The following is a 20,557-nucleotide window of genomic DNA, read 5'->3' on the forward strand; positions in this document are numbered from 1 at the left end:
GCGGGGGATGATGCGGGGGGGTTTACTCGTAGATTACGATTAGGTACAGGTTGAATAGCCTTCGAAAGCAGATTCTATAGTAAATTTAGCCTTTGTATATCCATTCATTTCGGAATGCTCTATAGCAAATATTTTTTTTCTTTCTTTCTGATGAACGTCGGGAACTTTGGTGAAGAATAATTGAATCTACCATTGAAGAAGTTTGTCGATGAAGAATGCAAACGACAAGGTTGCGGAAGCGAGCGTTATTACTTTTAGCCTTTCTACCCGATAGATTGGTGTTCCAGAACTTGCTCTCAAACGACGGGATGAGTGGTATAACGGAAACAGATCGAAAGACACCCGGTGGCAGAGGGTGGGGGCAAGTTCTGGTTTTGATAGTTATGATTGCGACGGTGGCACGCCCCCTCTTCTAGCTGGAGTTGCCGCCTGCTGAGTGCCATCCGTTTTCTACGGTAGTACCCGTCTACAAACGGCTCTACGCTTCTGTTACAAGCTTAATCTATTAAAGGTCCATTGTGAACACGCTCTTAAATTTGCTCCTCTCGCTAATGATCTTCCCGATGGAAAAATAGTATCGCAAAAATATTGTACCCAAACTTAAATTATTTGCGGTCATTCAGTACATAAAACAACGGAAGTCCCGCAGAAATTTTTCGCTCCATTTCCGTTTGAGAAAAACAAATTTTAAAGGAGCTCTCTCTCTCCCCCACTTCTTCTCCTCTCTAAACCGCAACCGTTATATATCTCATTTAAATCAACTCGTCCCTCCTCCGAGCTATCTCTCTTCTCGCTTGCCCTCTCATCGACTTCAACGGATAATAATGTAGTCGAATGACGCGCCGGTGTTTTTAGGCGCGAGTTACTGCCGCTTCCGCGGCCGCCTGATTTACATTTATTGCGCCGTTTACATAATGGCGCCGCTACATCTTCCGTTATTCCAACTAATTATACTCCCATTTGGATAAAATACGATTCCGAGCGCCATTTGAACTTTCTGTATGAAGTTGAGGGATTCGGCCACTGGTTAATTTTCGTGGTGCCTCGTATCCGACAGTTTATTTGTCGTTCCTAACTACGACTATTATGCCACAGCCGCAAGCGGTAGAGTGCAGTGTTTTATATATGTACATCGTGAAAAAAAGTGCGGAAGACAATCTAATGATTTTTCATTCGTTTTTTCATTATTCCGCCCGGTCGCAATTGCGCTCAGATCCCATAACATCATTGCGAGGATAAATCAATCTCCCATATCGGCTATTCAAGCGCGCGGCCCCGCCAGATTAATCATTTTTCTCGCAATTGGATCGTCGACTGATCGATAGGGCCGTTATACGTAGCGAAGTCAATTTCGCGGCGATCACATAAATTGTCCGTCGTTACGGAGTCCGGTAAGCCCGCGCGAGCAGATTTCACCTGGGAACTTGCGCGCGGCGCACCGACACCGTGGAGGATAATTCTCGCGGGCTACGGTTAATTGCGATTAGGTCAAGAGAACGCCGCGGAAGCTTCCCGACGGAGACTTCGGGGGGCTACGTAATCAGAACTACGGAATGATCTTATTCCGGGTGGAAGCCGCAGCTTCCTTCGGCGAACGGGGACTGTCGTCCGGGTACGACCGCTGCCTCAGCAGGTCCACGCTTAATTGCCCTCGTTTGTTACGATTACGCGAACGATACATCCTTTTTATCGTCATTCTCTGCTTGAAACGATCGTTGTCCTCCTTCCTGGCTCGCGTTCGCGTGTTCTTAGCCAGCCGCGTATATTTCCCGGCCGAATTTCTGCTTAATGTTCGATAAAGAAAGATCAGTAGCGGGATCGTGCTCTCGCTAGATTATTTCGACCCATTGCGGCCGATATACCTATACATAGAACATTGTGAGAGAAATACGTACGTGCTGGGGATAATACGAGTCTCTCTCGGTCAGTCGATCGCGAATTGTTTCTATCGGGGCATTTATCGTGAACGACTTAATCATTCGATGATTCATGTGCGTAATTGTAGTCGTCGCACTGTGAGTGCACGCTCTACGAGTTAATGGAAATCTCACGAATACTTGCTTGGTTATTTCAAGTTGATCGAAAATTATAAAGAATTAGCAATTGAGAGATGCTCATTCATAGACATAGTGAATATGGACTGAGCGTCCCATTGAATAAGTCTTACACCATCGTAAAAGAAAAGAATCGTGTCTGCGCAGTACTACACAGGCGTGATTCTCCTTTGTCACGATGATGAGAGAGAGAGAGAGAGAAAGAAAGTCTTCTTAAATCTTCTGCGCGTTGTAACGCCATTTGAGAGACGTATATTATTATATAATTGTGGAGTGGCTACTGTATTACAACGGCAAGTTTTATACGTCTCAATCGTCGCGCAATTTACTTTCACGATTTCTTTTTTGCCTCTGAGGCAAGCCAATAGCGCGACGATGCGTCATTCCAAGTGCCGTCATCATTTACCGGATCACGGTCGATTTTTTTAACAGAGTGTCGGCTTGGCGTCGAACAAAGGCGACGTCGGTGGAGCATGATGCCGGAGGGTCGGGCTAAAATTCGGTGCCGCAGAGCGGTAAAGCGGCGCGGCGGCTCGAAACGCGTCGAATTTCCTCTTTCAATTTCGCAGGTACTATTCAATTTCCCGGCTCCGCGGCTAAGGAACGTTTGGATATTTCTCTCCTTTTTTCTACCAAGCCGCTTTCTTTTCTCCACACACACACACACACATATAGTATATATAAAACTTCGTGATTGCTGCCCGCAATTTTGCTTTCTCTCTCTCTCTCCTCTGGTGCTCGAGGCAGAAGTGGCCGGGCTGACCCGAAGCGAGGAGAAATGGTCTTGCCACGAGTAACGTAGTTAGGCGAACGCGTGGCCAATGAGCCGTTTTGTCCCCGACCCCTCGTGGCTTATTTTTCATTCTTTCTCCGGACGAACGGCGCCCCTCGTTCTTCCTCGCCGTCTTTGTTTCTCCTTCCGTTTCTGCGATCCCATCCGCGGCCGTTGTTCTTCGGTCCTCGCCAAACTTCCTGTCTTCGTACTCGAGCCCGATTACCGACGGGATTTCCCTCTTTACGATTTTCTTAGATTAAGTGGAGAGTTTTCGAGAGAGATTCTCGGTCGACAGCGAGCTGTCAGATATACCGAGAATAACGTTAATTGAATCCTTCTCTTCTACGGAGATACAGATTTCTTTTTTTATAACTACGAGGTGCTGTCGGTTGCAGAAAAAGATACGATAAGTTTATCATTTATTCACTTGTGCCGTAAAGAAAAGTAGTTGCTTTACACATATGCAGAGCAGAGTTTTGGAATTCGGTATTTTCGTCTCAAACGGATCGCCCTCTCACGCTGGAGCGCTAATTGATTAAGATTTCTTGGCGGAGACCGAATGGGAGTCGGGTGCACTAATGAAATTAACGCTCGTCTACCTGGCCGCGATCGATACAGGCCTTTAATCAGTCCCTTCGGCCCGGCGTCCTTCGACTCTCGCCGGTTTTCCGGCGGATCGACGTTTGGAGTGCACCGAGGCCGAAAAGTTCTTTCCCGTTGGTACAGGGGAACCTTTTCAGACGGCAGGGGCGCGACGCTCTGTAAAGTAAAGTAAATAATGATTAGGGCGATTTGTATTTTTACGTCGTGCCTGATTTCTGTTGGGTAAATATTGCGAGTTTTCTTAAGACCGTACTTCTGTTCCCTTTCGCTCCTCTTTATTCGGCCCGATTCGCTCACCCTTGGCATCGGCTTTTACGAGAAGGTGCGTATCTTTGCTGGATCGACGTCTGGCAAAGGAAATCGTGATTTCTATGTAACAGTTTATAACGTTTCTGTGTAGCCGCCATTCTATATCTTGCTCGTAGAATCTCTAATGCGATTTAAGATTACTAGCATTCAGCATGCAACAGGGATCAATATACTTATTTGTAGTTAAAGTAAATCTGATTACATCTGCTCGTAAATATCCGAAGCTTGTTCGTCGCAGCAATAAGAGATTCTTTTTTCAAGATTATTGTACAACACGAAGGCACACCACGAATTCAAGGAAATTCTCGCCGAGCCAATCAGTGATGTCGATGAAGTTCTCGTACGAAATATACGCGGGACGTTTCGCGATGTCGGAACAAAAGTCACCGTGTACATTTCAAATCTAGTCGTTCGACGTGCATTCGGACAGAAAATAAAAGGGAGAACACATTTATCGAGCCCACTCTCGGGCGGCATTGTGCAATATCGCGAACCGATAGGCGGCGCTACATTTTTTTTTTAATCGGACGATTTCGGCTTACACGTTTGTAAAATCGCCGATGAAACGATCTATAGGCGCGATACTTCAACGTCGTTGAAGTGGAAACAGTTGTAGCACGTCGAGTAGGCACGTTTCCGTACACCGCGATGAAACCAATGGAACGGGGCGGATACGCTTCGGTCGTTTGCATTTTCCCGTGTTCATACTCTGTCACAGCTTATACGAGAGAAAAAAAAACGTTTGCAGTACAGGACTACCCGCGACATCCACTCGATACGGTAGTGTCTTTCTACTTTCTACAATTATATTCTCACATCACTTGATTTGCTTCGAAGCGCAAAGTTCTGATTTCGTCTCGATCTTCAAATCACGATCCTCCCCCGTTGATGTCGCATTTCGTTATTTTTATGCGAGCGTCAACATCCCTAAATTCTTCCCCCGCCATCGGGCTGTTAGATAGATTTTCTTCGCCTCATTATATTACTCATTAAAATTTGATTCACGAGGAACGGCCCTCGCTCGACGCGACGTCCATTTATGGTCCGTTCATTGTATTTGGTGCTCGGTACGCTAGTATCCTCCTTCATCCAAAGTTTCGAGTGGAATCGCGCCGCGGCGCGAACTTCTCCTGGCTACAAATTAGGTGCTAAATGGCGCGAAACGGTTCGTTGCAGTACTGAGGAGGATATTGCTGCGATGTATCGCATTACCGAGACGCGATTCTACTCGGAGCACGGTCGTATCGTTGGCAACGACCGGCGATGCCGCCGCCGCCGTCGCCGTTTCGCGAGCAGGGAAGAAGAAGGAGAAGAAGAAGAACACCGGGGGTGGTAGGATGGTGGGAATCCAGGATCGCAGAATTACGAACGCTCGTCGGCCGAGTTTCGTCGTCGGCGCGTTAACGGCTAACTCGAAGCTACGTTAAATTAAACAGAGGGGAGATAAGTTTGGACGTGTCGCTAACTTTACTTCTCTCGAATCCTCTTCCGCCATCCCCCTTCGGTATCACGTTCTCCTTCTTGCGCCCCTTGACGTTACAATCCAGCAACGCTTTCACGAGCAATCCCGATTACTCCTGCTTTTCGGTGGCTCCGTAAATGCGGCAGCGCAGCGCCATGCTGTCTGGCCGAGACTTGCTGCTGTCAGCAGGAATTAATTTTACAATCGCTCTGTTGGCTCGAAGAGAGAGAGAGGAGAACGGCACGTGGTGCTCGCGCGCGCTTTGTCGCACTTGGAAGAAAACAAAAGAAATATGTATTTTTAAAAAGTTATCGTCCGACGAAACATGACGCGGAATACCATCGTGCAAAACACGATTACATGCGGATTGCGCTCGCCCACTCTTATTAGGTACGTTTAGAGTCGTTTCCCACGTGGAGATTATTCAAGATTTCTGCAAACTCTCATAAATATCCGGGATGAAAGTTTGGGCGAGGATATTCACCGACGCGAGGCTTACGCGGGACACAGACAGCCGGGAAGATCGCGATGCAAAGGGGAGGGTAATCGGAGGCAGGGAAGAGACCCCCGTATTTTATCTAAATGATGTCAAAGGGGAACCGCCGCGTTTGGAGTCGGGTCGGGTCGCGGCCCTCAGCATCCACCAGCCTCTTTCTATCTCCATCGTCTCGCTCTTTATTTCGTCTCCTCCGCTCTTCGTACCCGCCCGTGGTGCGCGCGACCTTTGCACTTTCCCTCTCGCTCTATCGGACGGAACGAGCGGAGGGCGGCGTTTCAAACTCGCGTACCCGTGCGAGTAGGTCCCTCTGCGAGTATTATTCCGCACTCCACTCGCGCTTCTTCCGTCGCGTAATGCCCTACCGCGATGCGCCCTTTACATTTAAGGGTGAAAATGTCGATACGGTCTTGTTTCTCCACCGGCTCTTTTCTGCATAAATTCTCCGTTTCTCTTCGCCGCGACCTTTTGTCCTCCTTTGTACCCGTCGTGCTATGTCGATTACAGGAGTCGAAGGGGGAAACGCGGCGGCGCCGGTATTCATGTGCATTAGGTGGATAAGGTGTGCGAGTCGAGACGGCATCGCTAATGGAGATGCGATGTAGGTGTCCCGTAAAATTTTATAACTATAAAACTGCTCCGCGTCTTCTCTTCGGCCCCCTCACTCTCTTTCTCTTCCTCTCCCCCTCTACGTTCTGTCTCTCTGTTTTGGGATTTTGAGCGTCGGCTATCCGCGCTCCCCGCGCACCCCGTTCTCACCTTTTAATTGAAACGCGAGAAACTAACGTTGGGAACAGAATAAGGCCATAAAGACCGCAGAATTTTTAATTTAATGTTACGGGGAAAAGTTTTAATCTTAGTGTTTGTTTAAAAAACATACACGCAACGCGCACAAAGTATCGAATTTATTTCAACTATTTTGCGCGCAACGTAATTTAATCGTCTCGTACTTTATGCGCTTTCCACATCAGTAAGCTGTTTAAAAAGTCAACGCGAACAATGTCTGCCATGCATTCGCTCTTTGTCGCGAGTCATCTGAATAATATTAAACTTATGAAACCAGAGCGGGAAATCTGTTATCCGGGGGGGGGGGGGGCGACCTTAATCAGGTGAGTACACGCGACGGCTTTTAGCCGACTCGTCAATTTAGTCGTAATGCAGCCGCTATGCGTATTCGACCGTTTATTTGTTTGTTTGTTTGTTAAATACGCCACTTAGCTGTCAAGTCAAGCGCGGTTAGCTGTTTGTTTTACTTTGAAGCACTCGCGATGATTATTCATTGCTGCCTTTATGCCGCGCTCTCCTTCCCATAGCGTACCCTAGCGAGGAATAATGACGGGGTCCCCTATTGACTGTGCAGCACTTGCGACCCTGTCATTCCTCTCCTCGGCTCTCGTGAAGAATAAACTGTGAAAAGGACCCCGTCTTTCTCGTACGTACGCCGTGTTATGCCCCACGTTCAATCTAAATATATTCGTCTCTTTCCCGCCCTCCTTTCTGCTCCCCGTCGTTTGGCTCGGCAGTGCTTTTTCCTTCTTAGCAGCGAATATTTCTACGACGGTGCGCTGGTAGAGCGGCGCACCAGCGATAAGATCGTTTGTATTTAAACAATGTTATTGCGTTATTCTCCGATGAAAACTGCGAAATATTTAAAGCGCATTTTTCTCCTAACTTTAAGGCATATCTTGGGAGAATTGTTGGGGAATGTATTTTATTTTCCTGATAACGTACATACGCGTTTCGCGTTACTTTCGTGACTCGCTTAACATTTTGCACATACACCAGGATCCAGTGCGCACGCTAATATGTGTATGCATTTAATTTTCACCATTTTCCCTTAAGATGTTTGAGTATATCGCGCATTATGTGACAGCGTAAATTAGCAAACGATAAAGTTAATCTGTCTTTGTCATTGTGGAGACCCGCGTGAGAGATTGCTTTGAACGACGGGAGTTTACTACGTAGCCCGGCGCTTTCGGCACCGTCCTCGGTTAAGAGCCACGTACACCTCCATTGCCGTGGTTTAATTTTGGAAACAAGGCGGGGCTTTTCGGCGCGAGATCGAGCGAGAAGCACGGCGAGACGTTACTGATGGCGGTAATGAGGAGAAATGTTTGCACTCTGCTACCCTAAAACCTGAAAGGGTTCTCCTGTAGGGCAGACAGCCTACTGCGCGAGTATCTCTGGAAGGGACCGTATCTTTTCCTCACGTAGCTTCGCGCGATTCACCGTCACGGTAGCCTTTCTTGGGTGAACAATACGGGATAATCCCTGGTGGTTCTTCCGCGCAGTGAAATCGAGTCCAGTGCGATCCTATGCATCGAAGCGCGTATGGAGACTGAATCGGTAGTGGTACGCGATAATCCCGCTTGCTTTATTCGTTTGACGATCGATTGACGAAGACTAGCAGAGCGCACGCATAGCCTTCCAGGCAGGTGATCTGCCCAATAGTGTGAACGCCGCCTCTCTCTGAGAGGCACCGTTGCATACCATCGAGCACGCGATTGTATAACATGTAATATGCAACATGTTATATGCAGCAAATCTGATATCTCTCTGCCTCGCCGCTATTTATTCATGTTTGCATTTCCTTTGTTGCAGGTGGTGAGTAGACAAGAACCGCATACGTGCTTGGTAATACTCCGACGACATTCAACGAGCACAGGTATTCCGCGAGATAAATCAGTCCGCGTTCGCGGCTCTATGCTGGAGATCAGTGGCGAAAGTAAATTGGCCCGCTCTATCGGGAGCTAAATTTCAGCGAGAAAAAATTTTTCCTCGGGCATAAGAGAAGAATTGACCTCCGCGTCGCCGGCGAGGTCAATTTCTTGCAAACTTTTCGCCCCTTCGTCTTGCAGTGTGTATCTAATTAATGCCGGGCAATATTTCCGAAGTTAAGTTGAGAGAGAGAGAGAGAGAGAGAAATGAGCGCACAGTTTGAAAAAGAGACCGGGGACGATTTAGGATATTCTTTTACAGTTCTCGCGATACATTTCCGCAACGTCGTCTCGCGAAACTTTGAATGTACATCGGGTTTGTGTGCAACAATTAATGTCTACGGGATTTATCTATCTTGCGAGCGACATGCACAACGGACTTGTCGATAATAATCTCCCAGAGCGCGATCGATTACGGTGCAGATTACTCAGGTGCCCGTTGCATTGATCAAAGCGGGATTCACATTGGCATACTCTAATTGGCACGTGCACGCTTTGCCAGGAATTTGATTTGCTTTCCGTTTGCCGGGGATCCGCAGATTGACCTCGACGATATTGCGATCTGCGTACTTGAGCGAGTATCAAAGAAGATGCGAAGCAAGCAAACCCAAGTTGGAATAGTCTCTTGCTCTCTCGCTTTCTCTCTCTCTCTCTCCCCCCCCCCTCTCTCATCTACATGTGAGGTTAATTTGAGATTTACTATTCTGTTGCGCTCGAGTTACCAGCAACATCAACACACTAGGGAGTAAACGCATGACTAAACGTCTGTAAGATCTCGTAACGAATGTTTTACTGTAACTTTCTACATGCAGTTTGCCGATGGTTCGGTGATGGAAAGGTTTTTAAAATTGAAAATGGAGTATGGTAGAGGTGAATACTTCGGTCAGTCGCGCCGAGTCTATTAAAGTCCTTCTCGTGATATCCGCTTTAAGCGCGCCGTATGCGTGTTACCGACGCCGGTTTTTGAAAAAGAGTTGACGGTAAAAATAAGAAAAGCATTATCGCCGATGCGTCGTCGTAGAGCAATTTATACAGAGCGCCGGGATTATCGAAGATTTGAAGCCGGCGCCGTTGGGAGGAGGCGAAAGAAAAAAGAAAGGATCGATAATCATGGGCAAATTGGCTGCTGTCTCGCGATCCCTTAGTCGAGGACCTGTCGACTTCATCGGCAGCGGACTTTAGCGGCGACACGTCACAGCAGTTCGACGAGAGAGATAAGCCATCAGTGTCAGTTTCAGAGATCCGAAAGCGTTTGCTCGACAGTTACGTTAAAACGGGTTGATATCTATCGCCCTACACGGTCGAATGTCCTGCCAGGACTTTGTGATGCCCATCACGGGAGAGTCATACACGTCAGCAGCATGCCTGGCGCGGCACCGTGCATCGCAGATAACTCATATCCATCTATATTAATTCCCGGCGGTGCATGCGCGCCCTCGGAAATTAAATGGCGTCCTTACGTCCCGGGTGGGCTGCGATTCATATCGATCTAGGATATCCGACCGCTATCTGGGCCCCGCCATAAGCGCGACAGCCCGCCGTTGTGTATCCTCGTTGACGAGCGTTGCTCCGCAGGCCCTGTGGGAGGGCTCGCTCTGACAGACGTAATTCCACGTAATTGAATATTACTCCTCGCGTCACCGGACACGATCATCATCTAGGTTTAAATAGTTCTTGGGTAACGCGCGACGCGGGATCACGAGTAGATTTATTCCGTTTGTCGCGTATCTCACGCAACATTTTTCAGTTTGCATTAGTTCGCGCCACAAATGGCGTTTGCCGCTATCAATTTGCGCGTATCATCGAGCGTGCGATACGAAGGAGTGGTCTTTTCCGTTGAATCGCGGACGAAAATGCCCCGGTGGTGCAGTCGGCTCGCCATAAGTCTTCATTACGTGCACGTGTATCATTGCGTGTCCCATAATTTACTGCTACTTTGTTTCGCCTTGTCGTAGGGCAAACTCGTTACCGATCATCGTGCATAAATCCACCTGCACTTTGGTGTACTACAACCGCGCGCGGGATTGAATACCTTTTTTTTTTACATGTCGGTGATAAAAGAGATTCGGCGGGAACGTGAAATGGGAATACGACGAAAGCGCCGCCGTCAACGATAAAAATAGAAAACTTTCTTGCCAGATAAAGCGAACACGAGCTGCCGAGCTTTCTCGGCATAATTTTTAAAATGTCGCGTTTCGAAAGGTCGTCGAAATTTCAAGATACGCGGGACTCGCGTTGAAAATGTGCACGCGAGTGAAATTATAAAAAGTATGTCTCTCGTAAAGAGTTTTACATTGAATTCTAAGTACGCGTTCGTTTAACGCATTTGTCCCGCATTTTCTCGCACACAGCCGCGCATAGTTGTAACATTTACACCTAGTGACATTTTCCGGGGGCGCGCGCAATGAATTCCCGCACGGCGCTGCATCTACTCCTCCTCGCAGAGACAGAGAGTCGGCCCGCGGAGTAATCAAACAGTCGCGTGACTTTATTTGCCGGCTGCTCAGTTTTTACCATCCATAAAAGCAGTTACGAGTCTGGAATTTTTGATCGAGGTCCTCGGCCAAATGACGGGGGGGAGACGGACGTTTCTGGCCGCGTTGTTACTTTAACCCCGACTGATTGTCGGTGGTGCCCTACCGAGGCTCGGCCATCTCCCGATACCCCTCGCCGCCACCGTCACGCGACGCATAGGCAGTCTCGCGTGCGAACGCGACGCTTCCTGGAAATCGATCCATCGTTCACAATTGACTTCGCTCTTTCCTAGTTTAGGTGCGTCGGAGACTGCCGTCTAATTAACCAAATAACAGACGACGGGGACGACGATAATGGTCGTAGTCGGCAGTTCCACTCGTACGGCAAACTTTACGGTGTCGTGTATCGTCGGGCACATCGAACGATGAAATTGCGCAGGTCGCTCGTTTCAGAAATGCAAATTTATTTTTTATTGGCTCTCGCAAATTTTATGTACAATTTATATTCTACGTTTATACGATATACAGTTGTAGCGTGTCGTTTTCCTTCAATCGCGAATATGGTGATAAATAGCGCCGAATCGAACGAAAATGCTGATTTATGGTGGCATCCGCGATTTATCCCTCTCGAAATCCCAACTTTTCTTTCGCGATGATTCTTGCCGATTTTGTCGACGATCGAGTTAGCCAAGTCGTACGTTTTTTTTATGTTTGTCTAAATAATTAAATCTTCAGCACGATGAAGCGTAAAGAAGGGAGCGATTATATTTATGTTTCTATTCAATTTATATTTATTCAAAGATTGCAGGCTAGGCGTTTGCCACGCACAGTGCTATCAATTATAAAATATGAAGTCCGCCACGGAAAATAATTGCAGTAACGCACACACGCGTCACATTAATCGCGCCGATCCGCTCGAGCGTGGCATCGCGATAAAACAATATTCCGTGCGATTTTTTTTTCCTAGCGCGGATAAAAATACCATACGCGTATGCTTACAACGTAAAAGTAAAATGTGCACTTTGTTATAAAATTCCTGTTTGCATCCGCTAAGCGTATTATTATTAAAAGAGACAAGTTGTAGCGCGTGCGCTGGTAAGAAAACGCGGGTAACAACAGTGAAATATCATTTATTTCCTTATGCATCGTTACGCAGTTTTTCCCCACCGATGGCGCACATCCACTCGAATATACGCGGTCGTATCTATTTTCGCGAACTCGACGCGGCACGCAGAGAAATGACCACTCGTCGTGGAATTTGTTTAATTTAACGGCGGTAATCGAGAGTACTCTCGTGCTTGAATACACTCGGCCGGCGCGCTGGGCTAATTGGCTTCATCGTCGAAATTCACAGAGAAACCGGCTCGCACGTGCTACACGCGCTGCGCCCGCGCCCGCGCTCTCCTACCCGGACTCGCCCGCAAAAGAATCGGCGGTCGGTGATAGGCACGAGCAATTTGGCAGCGCCATTTCGTTTCCGGTCGCGGTGACTAATCGGTCGGCCGCGGGCGAGCGAGTCCGAGCGGTTGCGCGGACACCGGCCGCGTTTGAAGAGCAAACGCCATTAGGATTTTTACACTTAGCGAGGCGGTTCGTCGGTTAATTGCCCCGAGCAGTGCCCGTGATAACAAGGGCGGTCATTAGTCGAAACGAGAGCGCGCGGTACGCGACGCGACGGGGAAAAAGATCGTATGCTGAAAGTGCGACGCGTATATATGTGTGTGCCCTCTAATGGAGAGAAGAGTCACAATCGCCAGCTAGGAGTTGGTTTTTTCAGCGAGGACGGTCGCGCAACGGAGACGCGAAAAGAGCTAATCGCCCTGCTAGTACTTGATGCTCTTTGTCCCTCTATTTTTGCTCTCCGAGAAACGCTAATTAAGACGGACGTGCCTCCACGGGAATTAATGACGAGTTAGTTTGCTCTCGTTGAACCGTCACGACACTTTAGTCGATAGAGGATCAAGCTCGCGTCATAGTGCGCGAAAGGAGCTTTCACCTATCACATTACCGTAATCGTAACAATTGCTAATAATTCCCCGTGACGTGTCCGAGATGCTAACAGCTGACGGACGATTAATGAATACGACCAGAATAGTATATAACATATCCAGTTACAATAGAAAGTTGTGTTATCGCACACAGCGGTGATACGAGCGAAATTTGATCTTATAAATTTGAAATTAAATTTCGCCTATCTTCCGAGAGATTTCCGTCGCAAAATACACTCTCCTGGAAGCGACCGCCTCGAAAAATACGAGATGCGACCGAGCACGTACTTTGACCATGTTCCTTTATGCATTTGAATGTCAACCAACGCGTCTGACCCCGGGAATGGTGCGCAGCGATAATTTCGAGAAATTGGGTTACTCTTTAATGCATGCGGGGATTCATAATGCGAGTGGCGGCCACCGGGCGGAAAGCTCGGAGTGCATATTCCTGTCTCGTCTCCTCCAAGTTGCTCACGTTACTCGGACCGCAACCGGTAGGCACGCCTTTTTGCCCCGCTAACTCACGGCAAATTAATTCCGCGTTGAATCGCCCACCCGGGACGAGAATCGCGGGCAGTCGGCGAAAACCTGGGGCCCTTTGTCAGCGCCTTTGCGCGCGGATGAGAGCGATAGATTGCGCTTCGCGTAACACGTGTATGCGATATTTCTCTTCCATTAGAAATATGAGACGCCGGCGCGACAACGACGACAACAATAACAACAACTCGCGGGCGTCGGAAAGAAATACGGCGGTAAATCGCGCGACGATAGCGGGGAGAAAATTGACTCCTGCCGACCGGTGCGCCGGGTGAAACGGGGGAAAAGTAAAGTCGTACGTCGCGCACAGAGCGGACGGGAAGAGATCGGGGCACGACGGCGCGGCCCCGGCATCTCGCGCGTGTTTTCCGCGCGGTGGATGCCGTCCCTTCATTTTCCGTGATATCCGGAGTTCCCGACGTTCATTTCACTCTTGTCGACTCGATGGAGCCATTGTACTGCGTCCCTCCAAGTTCCGTAATCAAAAGTACAAATCACTGTATAACTCAGTCGCGCTGACGGGACGCGAGAGAAGCGAGAGAGAGGGAGACGACAGAAGACGATAGGAGACGAGACAAGAAGGTACATGGCGCGGGTTATGTACCGGAAGACGGGCTCTCTCGGTCGAAGGGCGCGGGAGGGAGAAGGGGATGCCCCCTCGTGTAAATCTCGCTTATGCCGGCGTGGCGAAGCATAAATTTCCTTTCGGCGACCTCCGCTAAACGCCTCTCTGCGTTGGATACTACTTATCTGCCGGGACCGCACTCGCGGACGAACACGCCGCTCCTTTTGTTTTAGACCGCCGTATTGTTCCCCCGGCCACGACGCTCCCTCAGGGAGGATGCGTCTCACCCACCGGATATCGACGCACCGCAACCGGGCCCAGTAAGCGAGTATTATGCCACCCTCACGCGACACGGTATATCGCGCGCTATCGATGTACCGCGCTATCACGGGGGTCAGGAAATGACATCGGGCGTTCTGGCATTAAAGTGATAGCGGGGGGGGACAATAATTTTCTCATACGCAAGAGCGTGCATATTTCACGACGCGTTAAACTTTAATGCGAATAATGTCTACGGGGGGAGACGTCCGTGGGAGTTTGAGAAATATCGCGCATATGTAGTCTTACCGGAGGCTAACGTGTGTCAGTTTGACGCTTCTGTCAGCTGGCGTCGAAGCGGCCAAGTGCAAGGTGTACCATTGGGCGCCGTAGGTGTAAAGTGTAAAGGGCGCAGCTATTGTTATGATAATGCGATCTTACAGCGGTTACAGCCGCCTTTATGCGTCTTGTCTCCGTATCTTATGATACTAAATTTTCTTCCCGCTGAACATTAGGACAATACCGTGTACCCCGTGTTATACGTGCGAACTGTCGGTTTTACATAACAATATGTTCCCATCGAAAATTTCTGCTTACATATCCAGCGCTTATGGTTGCGCGCGATACACGCCTCGCGGATCACGCGTTCGTGTCACGCGTGAAAGTCTCGCGTGTAGCGCGTGCGGCCCGCGCCGCGAGTACAGTGCTAAATGCTGACAGGGAGATTTCAACCCGTTTAGAGTTAGACGGGGAGACAGGCGCGCGCGGAGGGAGTGGCGAGGGGGTGATGAGACGTCGAGGAGGGAGGATTGGGAGCAGGGCGGACGCGCTCACCCGGCTCCCTTCGGTGTTTGTAAGCACTTACCCCGCGGCTTATTGTTACCGCAGCCCTCTCTTTGTCGGGATTTGTAAAAGCACTCGCTGCGTTAATTCCCGGACGCCGGATGCTGCGTAACGTAAGCGCGCGCGCGCGCGCTCGCGTCTCGACCACTCGAGAGCAGTTTCGTTAGTGTCAACGCTAATCGCGATCAACTTGCTGCGCTTTTCTCGCTTATTAAATTCTTTCCCCGTCAGGTATCAGACGATTAGGTGAACGCAATTCATAAGTTGCAGAGCAAATGTAATAAAATCGCGATATATATGTCGCTACTGTTGGCTTTGTCGGCGGAAAATTCGCGAGTTCGTATCGTCGAATCGTGCGAAATAAACTCGCGTTTATTGTTTGACACGATCGGCCGGGAATCGAGACCGGGACGTGCTCGGCTCTCGAAATCTTCCAGTCGAGCGTGACGGTCGATTTCCTACGACAAAGATTTGCTCTCACACGGATTCTCCTCCCCCCTCCGCCCCGACGACCCTCCTCTAGTCGACGCCGCCTTCAACGACGCGCGCGCGCGTCCTCCTTATCTGGACCTATCTATCTTTTTCTCCTTACACTCGAGACACGCGTACGTGTGTACCGAATATAAGGGAATAAAAGGAGGAAAGAGGCTTTATCGAGAACTCCTTGGGTGTTTTGGCACGGCGACGCAGGGGGAAGATTCTCAATATCGCATTTGGGCGGGCCTGATTATCGGCCAAGTGGTTACGGTAAGTCGTAGCCCGGCCAACCACCTCGCGATAAAGTTATACGAATGTGTCTCGTTGCCGCACCTGCATCTAATAACGTGCGAGGCGATGCGCGCACAACAGAGGAATGTTCATTATGGCCCACTACGTTTCGCGATTTCGCTACACTGGCGCGAGATAAGGAGTTGCCCCCGAAGACCCCTCCTGCAGCAGCGACTTACCCCGGCGCCACTGTTTTCGAGATTCGAGGTGGTGATTCACGTAGCGCTTTATTGAGATAATCTATAAGTGAGGGGCGAACTCTGGGAACTAGGACTACGTGTCGTGCAAATGTTTTCGACGTGGCAAGCGGCACGTAGCAGTGCGTGTATTGATCCACTTGCATATCCACGGAGGTGTAATAAGCGGTAACAGACTTTATTAGCTTTCGGAATGTGCGGGCCGTTTAATGTATTCCATTGTGCGGTAGTGGCGGCGCCGGCAACCGTGCTAATTCCGAAATTCCGGGTATTATGGCCTCCAAGTGAATTTCGACGTTCGCGCACATACACGCACGCGACCTCGCACCTCTCCCCCGGTGGAGAAGCGGAAATCAAGACGGAGATTAATGCCCCGTCTGCAACTCCCGCTTACTTACGCAAAGTATGGATTTGTTTCATTTCCATGTTCAGTTTTGTGTCTCGCGAAAGTATAAAAATGTTGAATAATAGGAATTCTTCAATGTCGCTAGCGATAATTAACAACGTCAGTGTTTTCTGGATCATACCTGGCATTTTTAATAATACAGAAAATTTATTGCAAAAATATTATTTCAGCCAGGGCTTGAACCTTGGACCTCCCTACACTCTAGGCGGGCGTCTCACCAATTCGACCACCGAGACATATAGTAATATTTGTCGCAATAACAGTATAAAGATGTTGTCTACTGGTCGAATACGCGATTTTTAAGTTTTCCCAATTGCGTGGAAACCGAATTGGTGAGACGCCCGCCTTAGAATGCAGGGAGGTCCAGGTTCGAACCCTGGCTGAGGTAACATTTTTCGCAATAAATTTTCTGTATTATTAAAAATGCCAGGTACGGTCAAGAAAACATTGACGATAAAAATATTAAGTTTGGGTGCTTGAAAGTTGTTGGAGAAAAATTATTTCATCGATATATATAAACATGACAGCTCGATGTAAGCAATATATAGAAAATATCCAAGTTCCATTACGGAACGTTTTTGCGCGCTCACGTGGAACGTTTATACGCCCGATCCTTCCAAGTTTTATTAAAATTTCGTATATCCCAAACGGATATCAGTTTTGCCAGAGAGAATATCGTAAGTCGCGCAGCTTTACTTTTATCGCAGCCGACTTTTCCGAAATAATTCCGTCAGAATCGGAAATATCCCTTCGCCTTCGCGATAGAAAACTTCGGGTCGTTACACCGACGACGACATATTGACTTTCCGGAACTTCCGGCGCATCCACGCGCGCTCTTTCATCCCCGGTGACACACACTTTGACGCGTTGCTTGACTTTTCATCGACTTTCCGATGCACGCGCGCCGCGTCTCACCGTGTCGTCGTGCCGCATCGTCGTGCCAGCGGCGTTTCCGCGGGCTGCTATTTTAAAAGTTGCCAATCACCCGTTATTGCCCCAGTTTTCCAGCGGCCTGAACAGGACATCGCCGAGTCAAGTACGGAGGAAGGCAAACACGCCCGAGTTGTTTCGCTCCCGGGGGAACGTTGTATGGTTAAACGAGAAAACGACGAACTACGGACGTGTACATCGCGCACCGCCCGCCTCGTCGCCCCCTGATTCGATGAGTTTGCCTGAATTTTTCTCGCCTGACATTTCCGCGCGACCGACATCCGCCTTGCCTCCGTTTGGAAATCCCTCCGCCCTCGGCACTGTGTACACTACACATATTTTCGTTTACCCATTGATATTTTTATTTACCCGCGTGACACAAAATTGCATCTTGGAAATTTCGATATCGCGGTAATTTTTTAATTCCGCACGTTGGGGATTTTACAGCGCGTCCCGCGCGTGTACACGAAGGGAATGGAACAAACGGCGAGTCAACAACGATGTTATCTCGCGTGTAGTTACTTATTTAATGCCGCGGCCCAAATAAATCCGCAAATAAATCGCTCATCATCGCGCGTTGCGCGGCACAAACTCGCCCCCGTATGCAATGTTGAGAACGAGCGGCGGAATGCTGGAGGAGGAAAATAGTTGATTTATCATTCTCTAACAGAGCCGGAAAGGGGATAAATATGTTCAATAATGGCTGAGGATTTGGCCGGGGATAACGCGTATCAAGATAATGCCGTTTTCATGCTCGGCGAGAAATCTAACAGACCCGGTGCTCTCAAGTTGAAACAGCTGCACGTCAGGTCAACCTTAATATATGCAACGGGCGATTAAATCTATGCGGTAGTCACTCCACATACGGAGTTGCCGCTACACGTAAGCTGTCCCCCCCTCGTAAACTGTTTATTGCATTCGGTGCGCTACGGTGATGCAGGATCATTGGAATTTCTCTTTGCTGCATGTTAGGCGTTACGGCACTTATGTTAATACTATAGTGCGCCGGCATTTCCCACGTGCCGCCCATTACACCGCTATACTTCGCGGTAACATACTCCCCCCGAGACAATTCCCGCTATAACTAGTATTACTAACTTCGCCAAGCACTTTATTCTGGCGCGTCTCGTAACTCGGTTATCGCTGTATACTAAAAGGCACCTCTCGCGTAAGTCATCGTCGCGGAATTCAATATTGGGTTATTTTTGCACGTCCAAGGTGTACATAATGTAATGCGCATCTGCACGCTGATCGCGTTTCAAACAATACCACTTTCTGTACATTCTTTTTAAAACGCATGCAATTTTTAAACATCCTCGATTCGCGCGGAGTATCAATTCACCTGGTTTGTTTATGCGGTCGAGAATTGTATGAATAGAATCTGCCAGTAGCAAAAAGAAGAGAGCTCGTGTATTGTTGTAAAAATATTTATTTCACATATTTACACAAAATCCTCAAAAACAAATCTAAATTTTATTTGTTGTCGCGGCTAATTTCAAAATAGTCAACTTTATTTTTCATTTACTTGAAACTAGCATCCTCGTCGCAATCGTAGCCAAAAGTTTTCACCTACGTTCGGTTTAAACACTTTCTGTCACAACAAATTAAAATATCCCTGTAGAACACGTTTCGCCTGTACCGCACGAGTAACTTTGATATTGAATATGTCGACTTTGGTACAAACACGGTTTTTAAAATTGAGCCGACATATTGCTAACACTGTTAAAAGCATACGGTCCAAATTTGAAGCAAATACATAGAAAATCGATTTACCGATGAACGTTCTTATTATTTCAGTTTTATTATCAGCGTGTTTTCTTTAAAGATATATTCTCTGACCGCGTAAAGCTGAGGCCACGTAAAAAATTGCGTGAACCGAAAGACGAGTGTATATATTATTTGATAGCGCACATATTGTAAGTATTAAAACAGAAAAAAATTGCATTTGCATTCGCTGCAGTTCGCTGGGCAAAATCGATATTTAACAATTTGGCAGGAAATTGCATTTCTTGATTGATTACAAGCGACGAGATACTATAGTTAAGCGAAATTTTAGGTCATTGTTTTCGTACCGCAAATATTCCTTGAAAATTGGTACCACATATGCAATGTTCAATGTTTCCACAATTTTATTTTCACTCAACTACTGTATATATAAAATAACTGGAGCGTGTTATTCGACGTGAATATTCCCGTTCGAGAACTTGCAACATTAACATCGAGTTACGGGTAGTCGTGACGCGACGTATAGACGTCGCGTCAATTAATATGCGCAACGATGAGCTTCGTTACGTAAGCGAATTGTTTCTCAGCTCGGAGCGTGCATTTCCATTGCACGCGAATATTGGGAATATTGCCTTTGGAATACTTTTGGACGTTCAGCCCCGCAAATCAAATGATTTGTACTTTGTAAACGTAGGGAAGCGAAATGGAAAGAGTTACCAGTTCGTTCCGGGCTAAAATTGGAAGCATTTGTGCATTAACGACTGGCGAAACGATAAAGCTTCTACGCGATTCAAATTGACGACGATCGCGATCAATTTTGGTAATAGCGGAGTAGCGCCTAGCGCATCGCGAAATCCTATTAACCCCCACTTTCGCGATCTTAGAACTGGGTAACGAGCGCGCTTTTGTATTCGAGGAAAGTGCATCGGAGTGCTCGTTTTCCCCGTAACAATTCCCGGCAGCGAAACGTTCTTCCATCACGGTGGAGAATTTGCCAAAAGGACAAACGTCTCGCGCGGACTTCCGTTTAAGACAAAGGGCGAAAGAGATGGGTAAGGATCTCGAAGGAATCCCGAGTTTCGCAACGGCGAGCTCTCGCTAACTTTATGACGAGCGGGGAGAATCGAGTGAACGCGAGCGCAGCGGTAACGTTCCGCAACCGTTGTTCCGCATATATCTTGCGAACTTGCGCATTCTTATTCTCCCTTAATCAAGAAGGCAAATACCACCACTTGAATGTAAATCCAGGCAGACTCCAATGACGATGCGAATAGAAAACATTATTCGACTCTACAATGACGTTAGTCGCATGGATCACACAAGAAGAAGAATTAAGAAGACTAAATCGCGGTGGCGTACAAGAGATTGGTCCTTCGGCAACGTAGCATCTTGAAGCCTCGCTGCAAACTGGAATAGTATCGCACGTTATTGTCAATATTACGACACTTAC

This window comes from Vollenhovia emeryi, unplaced genomic scaffold (assembly GCF_000949405.1).
Source record: "Vollenhovia emeryi isolate VEMERY1.0 unplaced genomic scaffold, V.emery_V1.0 DF939191.1, whole genome shotgun sequence".
In the NCBI taxonomy this organism is placed as follows: Eukaryota; Metazoa; Arthropoda; class Insecta; order Hymenoptera; family Formicidae; genus Vollenhovia; species Vollenhovia emeryi.